The sequence below is a fragment of the Oryctolagus cuniculus genome, chromosome 15 (assembly GCF_964237555.1).
Source record: "Oryctolagus cuniculus chromosome 15, mOryCun1.1, whole genome shotgun sequence".
Classification (NCBI taxonomy): domain Eukaryota; kingdom Metazoa; phylum Chordata; class Mammalia; order Lagomorpha; family Leporidae; genus Oryctolagus; species Oryctolagus cuniculus.
The window spans coordinates 53,334,202-53,340,458 of NC_091446.1; the positions used below are offsets into that span (position 1 = coordinate 53,334,202).

General features: G+C 39.7%; 1 protein-coding gene across 6 annotated transcripts in view; it reads right to left on the bottom strand.

The window, feature by feature from the left end:
* Positions 1 to 6,257, bottom strand: part of RHOBTB1 (Rho related BTB domain containing 1) — a 133,547-nt gene that overhangs the window by 80,548 nt on the left and 46,742 nt on the right. The window lies entirely within an intron of this gene.

A 6,257-nucleotide genomic window follows, 5' to 3' on the forward strand; every position in this document is an offset into this window, starting at 1 on the left:
AATTAAAAAAAACCCAACAAACAAACAAACAAAAACCAAATAGAATGTCAAGGAGCATTTCTCAAAGTATGTTATATTGAACAAGCCTTGGGTGAAACACAAAGGGAAATAGTCATGCTCAGGAAATACTTTGTATTTTATCCTATTCTCAAACAAAGTTATACTTCTTATTGTAAGACTTTTTAGGTCGGTTGTATGTGAAAGTAAATTATGCATTTATAAAAAGGAAATAGTCTCCATTGAGCTGCCTGTACTTATTTGACATGGGGACCCTTCTTCATGGTCTTAAAATATCATTAATTAATTCATAATTCTACTGAACACATTTTGTGAACATCAGAGTAAGTGATATAAAAATGATGTGCATTACAGATCAATCATGCCAACCAATGTAACAAGAATGCTTCCTTCTGATTGGACAGATATATGGGTCATGATGGTCAGTTATTCAAGGAGAGTCTGTTCTGGGTTACCTCAAACACTGATAATTGCTAGCTATCATTACATAGCACAAATACTTCAATTTAAATTGCCTGTCCAGTGTGCACTAGCAATGCTGATTATAAAACACTATAATTAGGGTAGCACAGAAGCTGCTGACTCAGTATTAGAAAGCATTCCCTTAGCCTAAATTTATGGCATATAACATGTCAGTGACAGATACTCAGAGGGGTTCAGAATTTGATTGCAAGGAATTGGGAACTTGTATGTGCACAAAGCTTGTGTAAAGCTTGAAAAAGAATATGCCACTTAATGTCTTAAACATTAAGGCTGTGCTATTAAAGTTAATGACACACTTTTTCATTTAAGCATTTTGTTAAATTCATAATTTTTAGTTATTTTTCTCAACACACATTATTGTGTAGTATTCCACAAAAAGTTTTATGATAGGCTTCATATGTAATATGAAGCTGGTAACTGCCTTCTCAGTGACTTCAATTCTTTCTAAATAATCTGGTGCAATGGTGTAACAACTACTAATTCTTTAGAATTACAACCTCAAATTCTCCCTCCTCCCAGCCTCAAAAGCAACCAACTGGGGCTGGCGCTGTAGCATAGTGGGTAAAGCTGCCACCTGCAGAGCCAGCATTCCATATGGGCGCCAGTTTGAGTCTCGGCTGCTCCACTTCTGATCCAGCTCTCTGCTATGGCCTGGGAAAGCAGTAGAAGATGGTCCGGAGGAAGCTCCTGGCTCCTGGTTTCAGATTGGCACAGCTCCAGCCATTGTGGCCAATTGGGGAGTGAACCCATGGATAGAAGACCTCTCTCTCTCTGCTCTCCTTCTCTCTCTGTGTAACTAAAAGCAACCAATCTGAATAAAATGCAATAATATTGAAGACACTAAAAGGCAGAGGTCCAAGTAATTACAAGGAAAAAAAAGTTTCATATAATCTGTGAATTTAGTAATCCACTTATGAATAATTTAAAGAGTATTCACAATTATCCACTGGTCTAATAATAACTCAATATATTTATCAAATGCTTATTCCAAAGCTGACAGTCTAATCAGTGCTCTCACAGTTCATGTCATGTATTCCACATGGCAATCCTGTGGGGTACAGTATCATTCCTATTGTAAGGCAGAAAACTGTGACATAGAGAGGTTGACTCACTTGTGGCAGTTCATATCCCTAGCAAGGGGTGTTCAAAGATTAAAACTTTAGTCTAAAACCAAGTATGACTACACAATTTTGCTAAAAGGTGGAAAGAGTTAGTAGGGAAGACACTATTTGTTAGTATATTTTCTGTGCTTTGCCAGAATATGTACAGATTCCACTTTTAATCCAATTAAAAAGTCAATAATTGGATCCTCAGGACATGTGGTTGAAAGACTCAGTGTGGGTAATGTGTGGGTAATGTGTGGGTAATGAAAACACCAACGCCAAACTAAACGAGGTAGAAAAGTCAAAGGGACTTGACTTAATGTCATTTTTATATGCATAATGTTGAAGTCTCAAAAACTTTAGCTTTGAGCAGGCATGTTGCAAATAATGCTAGTGGGATCCAAAGATTTCTAAAAATATTTCCAGTTTAAAAGCAGCAAACCCTCATTTCTTATAGAAACCTCAAATTTCTGAGCCAGGCCTCTTGCAAAAGAAACCATCAGATTTTGGTTTTAACAGGTTTGGGACCTCGTACAGGTCAGAGGAGCTAAAATTCTTTCTTTTTATTTATTTGATGGGGGGGCGGGGTAAGATAGAGACTGTTCATTGTACCTCAACGTCTCCAACGGCTGGAGCTAGGGCTAGGCCGGCTAGACCAAAGCCTGAAGTAGGGAGCTAAATCTAGGTTTCTCATGTAAGGGTGGTGGGACCCAACTACTTCAGCCATCACCTGCTGCCTCCCAGGGTACACATTAGTATGAAATTTGAATGGGAAGCAGAGCTGGGTATCAAACCCAGGTACTATGATATGGGATACAGGTATCCTGAGTGGCAGCTTAACTGCCAGACCAAATATCCATCTCTTTTTCTTTTTCACTTAATAAGTAAGCATAACTTGGATCAATAAAGCAAAACTTGAAATTAAAACATTGGATAGACAAGGATTTCCAAAACATTTTTGCTTCAGGAAAATCTCATACAATATCAGCTATCAACAATATCTTTGGCACGGTAGACAGGAGTTTTAAATAAACATTTCATTTTTGTAGTTAACGTGGTAGTACTCTCACTTTGATGACCTTCATTGAAACTTGCCTCCCAGTATTTGCGCCCCTAGCTGGCCCCTCCTTGGAGAGGCTGAAGCAGTGGAGTGCGTCAGCCAAGCAGAAGCTGTAGCAGTTCTGGGCCCAATCTGCAAGAAGACCTGGCAGCTTCTGCTCTCAGGAAGCCATTCCCTGCTTGAGAAGTCTTCCCACGCTGAGACTGGCATTGCCGAGAAGCCTATCCTAACTGCTCAGAACAGCCCTGTGGATGAGAAGCCGGGTCCAGAAAACACCTCAGCTGAGCTCCCAGCCAGCACCAACTTGCAGCTGAACCACTCCAGGCTGATAACATATGGGCAACTCAGTTGTCCTCACAAGGCCCTGCCTCAAGTGCAGAATTAACAGCAAATACATGAAATGATGAAGTTACCAAATTTGGGTTAATGAGTGCAGCAACACATAGCTGTTACCAGATCCTTCCTCCTCATCCAAACTTTGTTATGGAAGAGGCATTCATTCACTCATTCATTTTATAAAATGGGAACAACTTTACCATTTATTCTTCAATAAATGTTTTCCAATAATTTCTGTTGGGTACTGTTGGGCACTAGATGCCCAAAGATGATAGAGACTTAGAGGAGCTCATAGGCTAACTACCACAGAGGTATCTCTTCCATGTGGCACAGCATTATGTGCCAAGTTCAATGGTAGTGCCAGGAAGGAATCAATTCATTCTACCAGGAAATGTCTTAGAAGGAACATCAAGGCAGAAGGAACCTTGATTCTTGAAGGATGAAAGAGCTTCTAAGTGGAGAAAGAGAGGTGGGGGACAGAATCACTCCATCCTGAAGAGGCAGCATTAGCAAAGTGCTTACGGCATAAAGGAATAAACATGGTCATTAGGAGAAACTAAAAGTACTCTGGTGTAACCACAGCACAAGGTGAAGTAACAAGTCTAAGCAGCCTCGAATACTCTTATAATGAATTTGCCTTGAGGGAAAGGTGAAACCATCTGAATGATTTTCAAAAAATTGTACTTAAATGAATTACAATTTATGTGCAGTAAAACACATCTTAAGTTTTTTATACATAAGGTTTATTTGTGTGTGTGTATGTATGTGTGTGTGTGTATGTGTGACACCTGTGTGATCACTACCAGGTCAAGACGAGCCTGGCATTGTATAATGACAAAACCTGACAAGGATATCATGAGCACAGACCACAAATTCTAAAGAAAATATTAGCAAAGAGAATCCACAGTTTATACAAGAGACAGTTCAACATGAAGAGGTCAGGAATGCAAGATGATTTGACATTCAATAATTAATAATGTGAATCACCACCACATTAGAATAAAAAACCATATGATTGATTTTCTCAATACATGGAGATATGTGATTGATAAAATGTAGCACTAAGCCATGATAAAATTTTTATCTGAGTGTCTAAACAAGGGAAAGGCAGGACCAGATCTATGCTTTTTACAGTAGAAGGAGCTTTCTTGCTCTTAGACCTAAAGTATGGCATTCTCTGGGAAAAGTTTCCAGAGATATGGGATAAAGCAGAATCCCCAGGCATCTGACTCTACCATTTGAAGGACAATGCCAAATGCTGTTTGCCAAGTGAGCAATAGATTTACTCCAGTTCGCCTTAAAAGCTATGCAGACAAGCAAGGACTCAGACACAGAGTCCATTAAAAATGTGATTGCTCCACACATCACAGGCAGCAGTTCTAATGGATACTGCCTACATGTTTCTCAGCCTGGGGGATATCTACTGAAACAAAAACGAAACAAACAGCTGAATAGCTCAGGCATAAGGCGGTGGCTCACAGCAATTATAGTGACAGGGAGAAGTCAGAAAACTTGAGTGCCAGTTTCGTGTAGTGTGCACTTTGGAGAGATGCTTTATTTCTCTGGGCTTATATGTGGATTAAAGTAGATGGGACTTGGAGTGAATCAGAACTAGGATTCAAGGGAGTGGGCAGTTAGCCTAGCAGTTAAGATGCTTTTGTCCCATATTGGAGTGCCTGGGTTTGACTTCCAGCTCCAGCTCAGGCTCCAGACCCCAGCATCTGGCCAATGTAGAACCTGGGAGGCAGGGGTGATGGCTCAAGTAATTGGGTTCCTGCCATCCACATAAGAGCTCCGAATTGTGTTCTCAGTTGAGGCTTCAGGCTGTTGTGGAATTTATGGAGTGAACCAGCAGATGAGAGCTGTCCTTCTCTGTCTTTGTGTCTGTCTCTCAACTAAATGACTTTTAAAAAATTTAAAAAGAACTAGGATTCAATTCTGGCTCTTTTCTTAACCATCTATGTGACCTGTGCCTCAGTTTCTACGTCTATGTAATGGAAAAAAACCTCAAAATGCTTCTCTGAAGATTAAAAAAGATTATACTAAGTGAAGCACTTAACATTTTCAATGAACATATTGAACACTTAATAAAGGTAGACGTATTAATACTTTTAAGAATTAGCTATTAGGCTCTAAAATGCCATAATGATAAAGAGTAGACTGGAAATACCAATTTGTTCTGACACGGAGACTGGTAGGTGTTGTGGAAAGCTTTGAAATTCTGGATCGCCTGCCTCTCATCACAGGTGGTACTGTAAGAAGCCTGATAATTTTAGCAGGAAGGAAAACAGAAGGGTAGACATTCTTGTGTGATTTAATCTTGGTAATGTACCAATGATTTCATTACCATGTGCAGAAAGCTATGATGACATTTCTTATATTCTGATAACTACTAAGTGAAAAATCTAATTAAATGATGCTTCCATAGCATTTCCATAGAATGCAATGAATGTGACAACCAGAAGCCACTATTGATTATGCTAGCATAATTAATCACATAGTGTGTTTATGTAAGTAACACAACAGAGCCTGACGTCCGTAGTCAGACATGTGGTTTTGCTAGTAGTAAATAAGCTACTCACACAAACAAAGTATCCCCCTCACAGAACTGGAAATTTAATAATCTGCATGTGTAACATAGCATATTATATCAAATAAATGATTTTTTCCCCAAAAGTCAAATTCAGAGGGTCTGTATGAAAATTTGAACTGTTCATTGGACTGGATATTTATACTGGAAATATTCACGAAAGGGGTTTCAACTATATTTCTTTTGGATCATGTCTATACATCTGATAATTTCTTCTTTATATGCAATCGTAGTCCAAGTCCTAAAGAATTTAATGACTGCAATTGGATTGCACTGTCTGTGGCCTCTTGGGTAATACGGGCAGCCTGACTACCCCTACTGGCCCATGCCTTTGATGCCTGTGAGTGTTGCCTCAGCTGCTATTCCATTGCATAACACCTCCAATATCTGTGAGCTTGTTATGACCACTTCAGCAATAGACTCTGTCACCCTCCTGTCCACAGGGCAAAGAGCAGGACTGCGATCCTTTTCAAACTCTTTCCTTATCTTCTTAGTAATTTGGAGCTGGGAAGAGGAGTCACTAACTCTGTCCTGCATTCAGAGTCAGCTGTGCCTTACCCAGACACTCCTTTTTTTCCAGCCTCTTAATCAACTAAAGAGAACATGGGGTTGTCATTCTCAAAGGGCTTGGGGGTCTTCCCACGTGCCTTCAGGTGGTCCTCTCTTG